Source organism: Myxine glutinosa, chromosome 1, assembly GCF_964187855.1.
Source record: "Myxine glutinosa chromosome 1, kmMyxGlut1.1, whole genome shotgun sequence".
Taxonomy (NCBI): Eukaryota; Metazoa; Chordata; class Myxini; order Myxiniformes; family Myxinidae; genus Myxine; species Myxine glutinosa.
Genome location: NC_136261.1, coordinates 298,781,287 through 298,796,843, shown reverse-complemented (window position 1 = coordinate 298,796,843; position 15,557 = coordinate 298,781,287). Strand labels below are relative to the sequence as shown.

The 15,557-nt window shown below is 39.3% G+C and overlaps 1 protein-coding gene across 8 annotated transcripts in view; it reads left to right on the top strand.

The window, feature by feature from the left end:
• LOC137439290 (calcium-dependent secretion activator 1) overlaps window positions 1–15,557 on the top strand; it is a 539,275-nt gene that overhangs the window by 510,333 nt on the left and 13,385 nt on the right. The window lies entirely within an intron of this gene.

The window sequence follows — 15,557 nt, the reverse complement described above, 5'->3', positions numbered from 1 at the left end:
CTTATGCCTTGGCTTCTTTCATTGACTTGATGTAATTAGCTGCGTGATGCACATGTTTGTACCCATTGTTTCTTATTCCATGTACTTTTGTGCAAATAGTGACAAGTAGTGCATTACACGGTGCTATTTCCATGTTCCCTTGAGCTTCGCATGAATATGTATACTTTTCACTTGTGCTTCCTGCCATTGGATTAAATTAACTCCTGTTCAAGGAATTAACGTTTTGCCATTCGGTACCACTTTGGGTGCATTTTGATAAATATGTTATAGCAGCTTTGAAACTGGCTTATAGTAAACTTTTGGTAACTGCATAGATCAAACCTGCTTAATGAAGCAAAAATCTTATAAAGCTTTTATTCTCATTTTAGGGTGATTACTTTGCCCTGATTTCAAATGATTTGGCCTATTTGGTGTTACTGCCTGAGCACATATTCCATGACAGTCTTGATTTACCCATTGTCTTCAAATGCCTTAGATTTTCATGCCAAAGAAAATATGGTTTGATTTGGGCCATTCTGCTTAGGGAGGGAGTCCCAAGTAGTGATTCCAATATCATGCAGTACTTTTTCTGTTTAACGAGTGTTTTCGTATTTTTACTTACACTAGTACACCCGCTCACTATGGGAGCAGCAAAAAGGGTCATTCCTCTTTGGGGTAAATAGATTACAGTCTCTCTATGGTCGGGTCTCAAGAACATTGGGTGTGTGTTCATTTACCAAGTTTTTTGTGGAGAGATCGCCAAGTGGTTTAAGCATTCGAGCAAGCACTCCATTCAAAACCATTAAGGAATGACTGGCATGGGCAAGCGCAAGCTAGCTGCTTGGTAAATGAGCACACCCCTTGGTAAATTATTTTGAGCCTTGGTAAATGAGGTAAATGAGTCTTCCTCCCTTTCAGTTTCATATGAAACAGCAGGAGCGAGTTTCAAAAGTTCGCCACAGAAAATGCCACGGTAGCGGCAGAAAGGGCCATGTTATTAACCCAACATTTGTGGGTTATATAGAGTACAGTAGATCTTCGCTCCGTTCTGTAAGGAAACCTTACTTCACGGATGTTGGGATTCCTCCAAATTCCTTCATTTAGTGTTACATGTACAAACGTACAAACGTACAAACAGAGATTACTGGAATTATAGATAGATAAAGAACATAGTCCAGCGGAATTGTGAAAAAGCATGTTGTAGCGTCATTATGAAGTTTTTTTGTTGATTCATTATCTCTGAGCTATCCTGAATCAGAATCAGATGGGTGCCAGACTGGCACCCTTGAGGAATTTTTTTTAGAGGCAAAAAACAAAATGGCCGCCACTGATTTCCAATGAATTTTGTTTTGTGCAATATCTTCAATATCTAACAACTTCTAACAACTCTAATAACTTCAACAAGAGTCTAACCAAGAAAGTGACCCTGATGACTTCAACCAAAAAGAGCATCAAGGTGGATGGAAGACCTGTGTATGATACCGAATTGATCTACACCTGAGTTATATGTCTCCAACAGTACAGAGATATAAATATAAAAGATGTCCTCTCTTACGAACTGTCCCCTGTGCCAACCTCCTTGTTTGATGAGAGCGGTGTGATGCGGGCTCAGTCAAAAGTAGTCCTGAAGACGAAACTCCAAGTTCAGCAATCAAGTCGAACCCAAGTTGTTCCAGATGCTGTCATCATCGATGGATGCGCTTTGCAATGGACAGTACACTGGCCCAACAAATGGTACAGTTAAGGATTATGTGATCAACTTCATGGGGACCATTAAGAACCATTTAAAATGTTGTGACGTATGCCTGATTTTCGACAGGTACATCAAATGCAGCACAAAGCAAATGACAAGATCCAGTCGTGCAGGTCATGATGCAAGTCGAAAACATCAGTTCAACTTACACACAACACTTCCTGCGCAAAAAGTAGTCCTCAATGTAGCCTACAACAAAATACAACTGATCGATGTGTTATGTCAGTATCTAATGACCCACATTCAGAACAACCAGAACAAACTGGTTATCACCGGAAAAGATCCAACACCAGTACAAATATGGAACAATTCCATTCTCGGGAGACGGGATCAGAAAACACAACATGAAGAAGCAGATGTCATCATCATCCATCATTTAGTCCAAATAGTGTCAGGTATCAGTGAGGACTCGCACATCAAAGTTGTCTGCGACGATACAGATGTCTTTGTCCTGCTGCTTCATTTCTACCTCAAGGAAAAGATGACTGTGTCACCTCAGCATGGAGAGTCCATGTGCTGGGAGGGCCAACATAGACATATGGCAGACAGCACTGAAACACAAAAGTATCGTAGAATATCTAGCTGCTGTACATGCTCTGACCGGATGTGATACTGTGTCGTATTTATTTGGCATTGGAAAGGCCACAGCATTGAAGGTACTAATGAGAGGACATCACCTTACCTTACTTGATCAGATGGAAGCAGACAAGGAAAAGATGATATCTGAAGCAACTACTTTTATTGCTGCCTGTTATGGGTCCAAAGTGGAAGGTGATAAGGCCACACACCAGTATCATTTGTGGAAGTCAAAGATGGCCAACTCTAAGATTACATCTGCTCCAAAATTAAAGTCGTTGCCCCCATCACATGATGCCTTTGTTCAGCATGTACAACGTGCTCATTATCAAGTATTGATATGGAAATCAGCCACTCAGCCAGACCCTCCAAACTTGGACCCCATTCAGTACGGATGGCAAGAAGGTGAGGACGGTGCAACTTTGTGTCCAACCACACTCCCACCTGATGTGTCTGCTGCACCGGTCACCATTCTGCAGCTGATTAAGTGTGGATGCTCCACCAGTCGGCCCTGTTCTACAGGGAAGTGTGGTTGTGTGGTGGCGCAGGTGTCATGTTCGATATTTTGCAGTTGCAGTGGTGAATCATACTGCTGTAACGAACAGACAAGGGCGGTAGCTGCTTATCAGGACGAAGATGATGAAGATTGAACATTGTGTAAAACATTAATAAGGATGCATGTTGCTCCAAACAAAGTTATTATATGTCAGTCTGAAAATAAAAGTAAATTTCAAAATCATACACTTGTTTTGTCCACTTTTTGTTTGAATTGTTATGTTTATTTACAACGCAAGTTTTACTAGACAAAATCCATGGTCATTGTCAACTGTCCACATGTATCCAAATATATTTGTGTAAAAAGCACAATCCAATATAATAACCAATGCATTAATAATTACAAATAAGTTACTTCAGCTGTCATAAATACATATTTGGTTGTGACTGTTATTGTATTAATATTTGAAGGTTCATCAAATTCAATTTCTAACGAGACGTTATCAATGGAACTGCAAAATAGCCTTTTTATATAGGGAAATGCTGGCCATCTTGAAAATATGATACAGGATTAATATATACACCTTTAATCTTATCATTATCGGATTCCTTGACAATGAAAACATAGAAGTAGACACCAAAATTGTGTTTATAAGTGCATTAGAAGTGAAGATATTGGCAAAAACAGAATTTATCGGAAAGTTGTGGTGGCCATTTTGTTTTTCGCCTCTAAAAAAATTTCCTCAAGGGTGCCAGTTTGGCACCCAGCTGATTATGCTTCAGGATAGGTCAGAGATGATGAATCAACCAAAAAACTTCATAATGACGCTCAAGCACGCTTTGCCTTGAAATGCCTGTTTGGCATCTGGACTAACATTAGCGACTGTTTAAAAAGCTAATCATACGTGTTTGTGGTTTATAATATTTGTACTTCCTGTAGAAGCAGTTGCTCCCACGGAAACGCCATTATAACTATAAGCTATTTATACACGTTATCACTGCAGGAAAAACGTCTTGGGGAAGTGGGACATTATTAGTATTCATATTGTTTTGTAATAACATTAACAATATGCGATTATCATTCATTTTGTTATTAAAAGTGTCTTTGGAAAAACGCCACGATAAATCTTCTTCTTTGGACAAACGCCACGATAAAGCTCATTTAACATTGATATACACCTCAACATGCAACCCCATTGATGGCAATGACGGAGAAAACCCGCTCGGGGAAGAAAACCCCCTTGGGGAGGGGGGCAAATGAATGCGCTACAACCTTCTTTATGTGGTTGAGATTGGATAAGTAACGACGGAATGTATTAGCGTCAAAAATTAATCAGACAGACAGACAGACAAACATGAAATGGTGTATTTTAGTATGATACCATGAACCAGCCTCGCTTACCGGTCTAACACAAAGACTGTGATGCCAGGACATTTAAAATTATGCAATTTAAACTTAATGTCTATCTTCCTAAGATAATACAGAATTTACCATATCATCTTTCAGACTTAAACTCCGAGTAGTTGAAACAGCAACTATTTCTTGGATCAAGAAGGACTTTGCGAATTACGCAAGATCGAAGCAAAAAAAAAAAAACCGGTCCAGTTTTAATAAATCAATATGATGATTTTGCCACTGATGGCAAAAGAGTAAGCTAACCAATTGGAAAAGTTGACAGTATTTTTATTTGTAAGAATTTTAATGAAACTATGTGCATTCGTGTTTGTAAAATGTAAAAAAAATAAATCCCTTATGAATCATGAACCGCCGGGGAACTGATCCTCTTTTCCCCCATTAAAACATTGCCCCGACATTCGCGGATTCAACATTCACAGAATTTTCCAGGAACGTATCCCCCACGGATGCCGGGGTTTTACAGTACTTAAAGGTAACCTTGATATTTAATTGACTTTATCAGAAATTTGAATGATTATTTACCCTATATTTTAGTAATGTGTTCCTTACTTTCTTGACAATCAGCATTTAAAACAATTGCATGAATGGTATTTTAGGTATTTAAGAATTTAAGACTTGAAATCACCCAAATTGTAATATTGGGACAAACTTGTATTGAAAGTGGAATTGGATGATGAATGAAAAACCATTTAATTCCCATGTTGTCGTCATCGTTGCTTTGTGGTGTGCTTTTCTGTGTATTGACCCTTGTTGTACAATCGCCCCATGAGCTTCAGACACCAAAACAATTCCTGCCTTTCTACTTCTAAACAATTTTGCTTTTCACGAGCACAAACTGCTCTTGTATCGTCCAGTATAAGCAATTGTCACAGTAGATCTAAAGACTCATTTGGATATTAATTTTCAAAATTGGTGGAATCTTGACCCCAGCTTCTATCGCTTGATCGCCTTTCCCATCTGCATTCCCCTTCTATCCCTTATTCCTTTACTCTCTTGCATCTTTCTGACTTGCTCTCCCTGACTTCCTCTCCGGGATAGTAAGTTAAACAATCATCATCTGCAGCCTGTTTAATTTTACCATCTGGGCACCTGCCGCATGATGCTGTGATATTTAAACAACCCAAATCGCACACCCAAACTTCTTCACCCCTTTTCTTTTCCTTTCCATCCCACTTATCAATTTTATTTTTCCACATTTTTCACTCGCTTCACCCCTCCTCCTGCTAGCCCGTCATCCTTCTTCCTCTGCATGTACATCCCATGAAATAATTAAAGTGTAGATAGCGCTTCATCAGTTGGGTAAACACAGAATATACAGTCATGTGAAAAAGTAAGTACACCCCATGTAAAGTTTTGACTTTTTCAACATATTTCAACACACAGCTATTTGATCTTCATTTCAACAATATTGATAGATAAAGGTGATATAATATAACAAATATCATGAAACATTTACATTTTGTAGTCCATTGTATAATTTAAATAAACATAAATGCAAATTTCGCATGTGGAAAAAGTAAGTACACCCCTACATTTATCACTACTTCAAACACCTAAAATTAGAATCAGGTGCACCAGCTCAGGTGCAAATGATTACAACATCGTTAGAGAGGATCTTGGAGGAACTTGTCTTATTTAAACCTCAGACATTTAGTTTGGTTTGCTCTTTGTTGTTGAAGTGTGCGGCGTCACCATGCCTAGATCAAAAGAGCTCTCCGAGGCCTTCAGAAAGAAGATTATAGATGCCTACAAGTCTGGGAAGGGATTTAAAAAGATCTCCAAACAATTTGAAATCAATCATTCGACTGTCCGGAAGATCATCTACAAGTGGAGAAGATTCCAAACAACTGCCAACTTGTTCAGGCCAGGACACCCTTGCAAGTTCAGCCCGAGAGCAAACCGCAAGATGCTGAAAGAGGTCTCCAAGAACCCCAGAATGTCATCACGGGACCTACAGGTAGCTCTTGCCACTGTTGATGTCAAAATGCACGAGGCTACCATTAGAATGAGGCTGCACAAATATGATCGACATGGGAGGTGTACCAGGAGGAAACCTTTGCTGTCCAGAAAGAACGTCAGGGCAAGACTAAAGTTTGCCAATGAACACCTTGGCAAAGACCAGCACTTCTGGAACATTGCGCTCTGGACAGATGAGTCAAAGGTAGAGCTATTTGGCCACAGTACCAGAAGACATGTTTGGCGAAAACCAAAGAAAGCATTTGACCACAAGAACCTGATACCAACTGTAAAGCATGGTGGTGGAAATATTATGGTTTGGGGCAGCTTTGCTGCATCAGGGCCTGGGCAGCTCACCATCATATAATCCACTATGAATTATTCATTGTACCAGAGGGTGCTTGAGGATAATGTGAGGCCATCTGTCAGAAAGTTGAAGCTCAACCGAAGGTGGACCTTGCAACATGACAATGACCCTAAAGATACCAGTAAATCCACCAAGGAATGGCTGAAAAGAAAGAAATGGAGGGTTCTGGAATGGCCAAGTCAAAGCCCGGATCTAAATCCCATCGAGATGTTGTGGGGGGATTTGAAACGAGCTGTGCATGCAAGAAACCCGTCAAACATCGCACAGCTGAAAGAATTCTGCATGGAGGAGTGGGCAAAAATTTCTCCCAGTCGATGTCAGAGACCGGTAGACAGTTATAAGAAACGCCTACTTGAGGTTATTTCTGCCAAAGGGGGCAATACCACCTATTAGAGCCAAGGGTGTACTTACTTTTTCCACATGCAAAATTTGCATTTATGTTTATTTAAATTATACAATGGACTACAAAATGTAAATGTTTCATGATATTTGTTATATTATATCACCTTTATCTGTCAATATTGTTGAAATGAAGATCAAATAGCTGTATGTTGAAATATGTTGAAAAAGTCAAAACTTTACATGGGGTGTACTTACTTTTTCACGTGACTGTATAACCCAACAACCTGTGTAGGTCAAAGTCGACCATTAACTCTAATAGTAGCTGTGGAACCAGTGGCATTTGGATTATTTACGAAAAAGCAAGGCCTAGTCCCGAGGTGCAATGCAGGTGGTAAATGACACTAGTTTGGGAGCAATCATGTCCTTCATGCACCCTTCCTCCCCGCCATCTCCCCCGAACCAACTCCAAATTTTCGAAACGTAATACACTTCGGTCAGGGCAGTAACACCTCAAAATCTATATCATTGTTGTGGAAGTTCTAGCCATGCACCATCTGAAGTAGAAAATGCTTTTGTCATTTTAAAGGACCAAATGAGGCATTTAGACACAATTATTACATTTGCATGGATTATGGTTTCATGAGGTTTGTTTTTGTTTAAGGCTTATGGAGGAACTCATGCAAATCATGCACTCACTTGCGGGCAGAGGCAACAGACAACACAATTAGAGGTTATCTTTTTATCAACACAATCAGAGGTTACCTTTTTGTTATCAACACAATATGAATGAATGAATGAATGAATGATCGTTTTAAGGCCATTTTCCCCCGCTAGAGCATGGGTTAGCCTTGCGGGCCCCATGACAATCATGGTTCCCTGTTTGAGGCAATGTTTTTAACACAATTAAATTAAACGTAATTAAATAACACAATTAAATTAACGTGTTATCAACACAATAAGACACAATTAGAGGTTATCTTTTATCAACACAATTAGACACAATTGGAGGTTAACTTTTTATCAACACAATTAGAGGTTATCTTTTTTATTTACGCAATTAGACACAATTAGAAGTTGTCTCTATTATCAACACAATTAGAGGTTATCTTTTTATCAGCACATTTAAACACAGAGGTTATCTTTTTATTATCAATGCAATTAGCCACAATTAGAAGTGATGTTTTTCATTAACACAATTAGACACAATTAGAGGTTATCTTTTTTGTTATCAATGCAATTAGACACAGAGGTTATGTTTTTATTAACACAATTAGAGGTTATCTTTATTATCAACACAGACACAATTAGAGGTTATATTTTTATCAACACATTTAAACACAATTATAGGTTATCTTTTATTATCAACGCAATTAGACACAATTAGAGGTTATCTTTATTATAAACACAATTAGACACAGAGGTTATCTTTATTATCAACACAATTAGAGGTTATCTTTTTTGTTGTCAACGCAATTAGACAGAGGTTATGTTTTTATTAACACAATTAGAGGTTATCTTTATTATCAACACAGACACAGAGGTTATATTTTTATCAGCACATTTAAACACAATTAGAGGTTATCTTTTTATTATCAATGCAATTAGACACAATTGGAGGTTATCTTTATTATCAACACAATTAGAGGTTATCTTTTTTGTTATCAACGCAATTAGACACAGAGGTTATGTTTTTATTAACACAATTAGAGGTTATCTTTATTATCAACACAGACACAATTCGAGGTTATATTATTATCAGCACATTTAAACACAATTAGAGGTTATCTTTTTATTATCAACGCAATTAGACACAGAGGTTATATTTTTATCAACACAATTAGAGGTTATATTTTTATCAACACAATTAGACATTATCTTTTTATTATCAACACAATTCGACACAATTGGAGGTTATCTTTCACAATTGGAATTTTTCCAATTTGGTAACCATATTTGCATTGACTTGTTTGGCATTCCGCATTTGTATTGACATGAGCAAACGCTCGTGATGTTGCGATAACCAGGTTCAAATCCCATCTACTATGTTCATTTGTCCATTGTCTACTAATGTCCTTGTAATGATATACCATAAAGTTGTACTAATTTCCTTGTTCTTCAGGCTGAAAGTGCACGTACATCCACCTTCATAAGTTTTATACAAAAAAAGAACTCATGATGACCGGTGAAAAGTCCACAAAGCAGAACGCGAGCATAACGAGAAAATAACCTTGGTAGGCATTTATGGGGTGGCAGTGTGTGGGTGTGTGGTCTGTCTACAAGTGTGCAAACATAGGCTTTATGTGTGCAGACAAGTCTATAAAATGTGACGTGGTGATGACAGGATCGCCAGATTGGGGACAGCAGGAAGAAGAATGTAGAATTCCTTTTTTGGTGTTGCAGGGTTGTAGTAGAGTTTGCACTGAATTATCTTACAACCTTTATCAACACAATTATTATTACGGGTCTCAGTAGGGTGCGTGTTGGCAAAGTTGCAGTCTTTGGTGGAGTGCAGAAGCCTTTTCTTTGTATGATTTGTTTAACAAGTCCAATGCGTAAAGATAATTCAAAGAAAAATGCTTTATACGCATCATACCTATATATTGTTTACCTTTCTTTCAATCTGCAATGACAATATCCTCATGGAAGAGCTGCCATACCGATTAACAAACAGGCAACCTAACCCTATTCATGCTGGGCTTTTTCGAAGTATGTTTAGGCTTGGGGGGTTCATTTTGACCCCCCCCCCCCCCTCCCCAAAGATCTCGGAGATGGAAAATCCGAATGACAGAAATTTGGTATGTTGGTAGAAAATCTGAATAACAATATGCCAATATCAATGAATTGGTGATAAAATGTGTATTTTTTCAATTATGTAATTATTGATGAAGCAAGTATGCTAATTTTATATATATTTTATTTTTTTCCCATAAATATCAAAAATTGCAGAAATTTGGTATCAAAAGGTGCACAAAACTTCAACGAATAAAGTCATGAAACAGTATTTGGTAATTTGCGTGGATTATGGAGAAATTTGAAATCTCTACAGGGGGGGTCATTTTGATGCCCTCCCTTCTCCAGCCTGAATGGGGTTAAGACCAAACAGTTATGACAACAATTATGATTAAATTTGGATAGATTATTGTTTGGGGATTTTTTTTGTCTAAGGCTTGTGGAGAAACTGTTACACATATACACACACACACACACACACACACACACACACACACACACACGGGGGAGTGGGTCACACACATACACACACACACACACACACATACACACATACACACGACAACATTCATGCAGAGACAGCAGACAACATTCACGCAGAGACAGCAGACAACACAGAACAAGATTGGGGACAGCAGGGAGACGCTATTCTATTGTACATTTTGAACATTACAATAGAACAGCAGCAATGCATAATATGCTTTAACCAGTGCCAGCAAAAATGTCCAAAGCAACATGTGAATCAAGTGAAGTATCTACAAAGGGAGGTACTTGCATGGCGTTGGGGATGGGGATGAGAGGGGAGGAAAAAGTGTGGGTGGGGGGTTTGATGTTCATTGTAAAGTTAAACAATCATCATCTGCAGCCTGTTTGGAATCACCATCTGGGCACTTGCCTCATGATGCTGTGATATTTAATCCTATAAACAGAGTACTGATTTGTTCATTGTCTCTTAATGCCCTTGTTATTCATCCATAAGTACATTGATATTGTACTTCGTGTAATTTATGTTCAAGAAATACAAGAACAGTGCCAGGAATCCGTATGTGGTAATCTATTCCAATATTCATTGACTTTATGGAAGCTTTTGATACGGTCAGCAGAGAAGGTTCTAGCAAAGTTCTAGCACAGTTTAAACTTCAAATAAATTCATTCGGAAAGTAAACCAAATTCATAGTACACCGGAGCTCAAGGATGGAAACAATTTCACCAATCTCGTCAGCAATCTTGAACTTGCTCCCAAAACCAAGAAATTGTTGGACGTTTGCAAAAGACTCGTCAAGCTTTTTAAGACTATAAAAAGTCTGGAGGCAGAATAATGTCAAAACAATTTGACGTATTCAAAGTTATAGTGCTGACCACAGCTCCTCTATGTCTGCGAAGCATGGACACTACAGTATGCACATAATACAGAGTTCGTCGCAAAAATGTACCCGATTTTAATTATTTATTAAATCGGCTGTTTTTAACGCAAGACCATACACAGTGAAAACTCTCAAATCTGAAATACTTTGATCAAACAGTATTCGGATTACAGAACTTTTCGGATTTTAGAATATGAAACTTTATTTATTTAATGAATGTTGTTGGGGTTTTTTTGTCTACGAAGTTCAGGCTCGTGGGATAGTTAGAACACTACGGATCAGGATGCAATAGAACCAAAGGAACAGTAGAGAGAGAGGGAGGGGGGACTTTAACAGCTTATCACATTGCCTTTTTATACCATAAATAGTGGTGGTACCAACACCATAGTGCTCCCTCGGGTTCCACACCAACTCGCCTTGATCTAATTTCTGCAGAATTTAAACTTTGCCTTTGATTGTAAGTGTAACGTGCTTCCTCTTCGTACCACTAGACTCAGCACTATCATTTGGGCGCTTGGTGGCCGACATTATGAGGGCAAAAATACCTTGCGAAAATACAGAAATTCCTTGCGAAGATTGCATGGAGCGGTATGCCTGCATCGACAAAGCTGCTTGAAATAATCGTACAAATACGATAATTATCGTGTGTCTGGCAAACCTGCCACTTGCGGATGTGTGGAAGTTGTTGTTATTGTTTTCTCAAAGTTCAAATTTTGTTTGGATTTTGGAATTTCAGACTTGGGAGTTTTCACTGTGGTTTATATGATACATAAAGGAACTTGAAAAGTTTTATTTGACGAAAACAACAACGTCCTCCTCTAAGTTTTGCTCTCTTACGGATACGTATGGAATCATTTCTGACGTGAGATTGTGAAAATAACCTTCGTTTTACAGCATCTTCGATTTCGGGAATGTTCGTTGGGTTTTCTTTGAAAACCAACTCATCCACCAAGTTTGGTCACAACTCGTCCTCAACTTTTTGAAAATATCATGCTATACATCTTTTTTGTCCCTATCACTCAATGATGAAGAATCACTTAGAAGATTTTTAAAATCTCGTATACAGATCCGTATTTGGAACTTCACCAAAATCGAAGCAATTCGTCCTTGTGGCACACGCAGTCTGTCCACCAAGATTCGTATGAATCCGTCTGTAACTTATTGAGATATCCTGCCATCTTGTATATCGTTTTTGACTCCATCTCTCAATGGTGAAAAATCACTTAGAAAATTGTTTACGTTTTGTATCCCAGGTTGAACAGTTTACGGTTTGTATCCCACTGATAGTCCGGATCTGGATTCGGATCTTCACAAAAATCTAATCATTTCGTCCTCGTCACATACTCAACCTCTCCACCAAATATTGTCCGAATCCATCCACAACCTTTTGAGATACCCTGTTCACAGGCAAACAAACATGCAGGGGGTAAAAAGATAACCTCCGTCCAACTTCGGTGGTGGAGGCAAAAATCTAAAGGAGAGATCTTGGAGGTCAAAGAAATCCAGATCAGTGTGAAATTAATCTGCCAGGAAAGTGATTATTGAGGCATTGCATGGACAATCGAGTTGTATGTGTAGTTGTTCCTTCCTGATAAAACAAAGGACCAGGAACGTTTCTCACATGACTCCAGAGAAATGTGTTCAACATGTGTATGTAACGTTTTGCAGTCACAACCACCCCTTCCTCAGTATCCTGATCTTCAAAAAAGTATGGACCGTAAATCCGATGACAACCGAGACCGACTACACAATAATCGTATTGTGTAGTCGGTCCTCCGGGATACTTCAGGACGATACCCTTGCACGTCTGCATGTCCTACAAGTCTCAAGATCAAATTACTCTTGTCATTTTATTTTCACCACAATAATCGCAGGTTTGAGATGGGGAAAGTGGAATCATTTTTGCTTAGGTATCTTGTAAAAGCCATTTTGTTAAGTATAACTTCATAAAGGAAAGGTGCGATTTTCGACCTGTGTCTCTGTTAACTTAACCTCTTTGATAGTTTTATCGAAATAATGATATTTTGTCCTTTTATATAATGTAAGTGCCCTTCCCCAATTGCTCTTCAATCCTTTATTTTCATTTCTATTTGGTTTTGTCACAAATTGTTCTTGCACATTTGCACAACTTCAAATGTGAGCCGTGGACATTTGTTCAAAATGTCGCTCAAAGTTCAAAGCACACAATGTGAACATCATAGCTCCGGTAAAGTTTACACAAATCTATGAAGCTACGTCTTCACCACAGGCAAGTTGAAAATGTTGAGAGCGGTGGGATTCAGCTCGGGTATGCCTCGCTGACCCTCCACCCTCTTCCTTCTCCTCTCTTCCCCCCTCCTCCTCTCTCTCTGCTCCCCCTTCCCAGCTCAGAAAAGTGTTATGTCTTGCTTCTATTGTTTCCTGTCCGGTGATCAGCCAACCTCGGCCACCTGCTCCTAGTTCTCTTTTGTCGGCGGCCGAAAAAACAGACCGGAGAAGGCCTGGGCAAAAGGCCAATTTGACTGGGCACAATGGTCGCAAAAGAAGGCTCATTGGTTTTGCCAGGAGCTAAGCCGCGCGCTTGCTTGCATGCCGTGAAAGAGGCAATTTGTGCTGTATGGACGTGGGTGTGCAGATAAGTGCCATTGTGGTTGCACCTCACTAGACCGCCTGCGTTAGCTCTGTGGCCTCAGGCTGGGATTATAAGCTTTTTCTTAGTTCCCCAGAGGGCTTTAAACCATGTCATGCTTTTGGGTGATTTTTTATCTTGAGAAAGGAATATCGCAAAAGAATAAATAAATAAAAGGGGTAGATAAAGACACACAAGGTGGCGTAGTGTATAAACAGTATATGCGTAAAAGTCTGCAGAGATCCAAAACAAATGTTCTGCTTCCTTCGTTCGACCCAACCACCAGCCTTAATTGTTCCTGCCTTATAGATTGCTTAGTTTCTCCGCCCTTTGTGTGTAATCCCAGCTTAGCAGAGCTCAACGGGTGGAGAGGGGGCATGTCAAACAGAGGAAGGGTGGGGAGCAGGGGAGGGGGAGGGAGCAAGGGGAGAGAGAAAGAAGGAGAGGAGCGGAGAGACTCATTATGTTGTGCTGTGGGAGCGAGCAGTCGCTTTTGTTAACGAGCGGTTCTTGGTATCGAGACCACATTCATGACTCCCCTCATGCTCTCCCCTTCCCCCAAAGCTAGCTCCACGTAATTAGTATGGCTAGCTGGTGAGGAAATAGGTTGTTATTTTGGCATTAAGTCGCTGGTGAGGGGTAGAGAAGAGAGAGAATTGCAGCTGTGCCAGAGGAATTAGGTGCAGGATATTTGGAACGAGGCAAAAATGTGGAGCTTTCAAGCCAGATTGACTTTGTAGTAGAGGTTGGAGACAATGTAGCTCTGGATGGGGATGCAATGTAATGTAAGTTAATGAACGATTCGATTGTTCTACAGTACAAACCGGTTAGAATCTCCAGCATTTATCACTTGATTTCACCACAGGTGGGTCGGGAAATTTTGTTCATCCAAAAAGGTTCCTTTTGGTTGATGATATTAAATTATGAATCATTATTTTTGCAATGTAATGTTCGAAAGCATTTTATTCAAGTTTGGCGTGGAAAAAACAATTTAGATGTTTTCCAAAGTTTTCTGGGAACATGCTGTCGGTCTCAGTCTCCCTTTCTCTCCCTCTCTGGAAGTGATAAGCAGCAGCACTCTGAAGGTGAGAGTTAGCTTTCAACATTTGATGAAGATTAACTGATCGCAGAAGACAAAAGCAATAAAACCTATAACGGCACTCGGTAGAAAGCCTACCTCGGCCAGGCTGAACAGTTTACATTTTGTATCCACTGATAGGCCAGATCTGGATCAGGATTTCAACCAAAACCTAATAGGCTTGTTCTTTTTTTTTCTTTTCTTTTTTCTTTTTGGATACAAGATCGAGGCTCATGTAAGAGCAAACATTAATGACAACAAAAAAAAGTCTCCACTTACTTATCACTTGTCACAAAAAAGTATCGTCACTTACCCAACTCAATCAGCAAGTTTTGACTTTGTTGTCATAAGTCGTCCACAACTTTTTGAGATATCGTGCTCTATATCGGTTTTGGCCCTATCACTTTTGCCCCGATTATGGTGAAGAATCACTTTAAAAAAAATTAAATTCTTGCATCCGGATCTCAGATCATCACCAAAATCGTCCTTGTCATACACCCAACCAGTCCACCAAGTTTCGTCCGAATCCGTCCATAACTTTTTGAGATATTGTGCTATGTATCAGTTTTAGTGCTATCACTCAACGGTGAAGAATTACTTTTAAAAATTCTCTGATCCGGATTTGAATCTTTCCCAAAATCTAATCATTTCATCCATGTCACACCCACCCTCTCCACCAAATTTTGTCCGAATCTGTCCACAACTTTTTGAGATATCCTATTCACAAACAGACAGACAGACAGGGGTGAAAACATAACCCCTCCATCCACCTTCGGTGGCCGGGGAAAATATCCTTGACTTCTTCAGATATCACTCTGCCGCTGAAACTTATCCATCCCGCCATACGGGAGAGCTGAATCACGGTGTCCCTCCCTCTCTTCTCTCTCTCTTT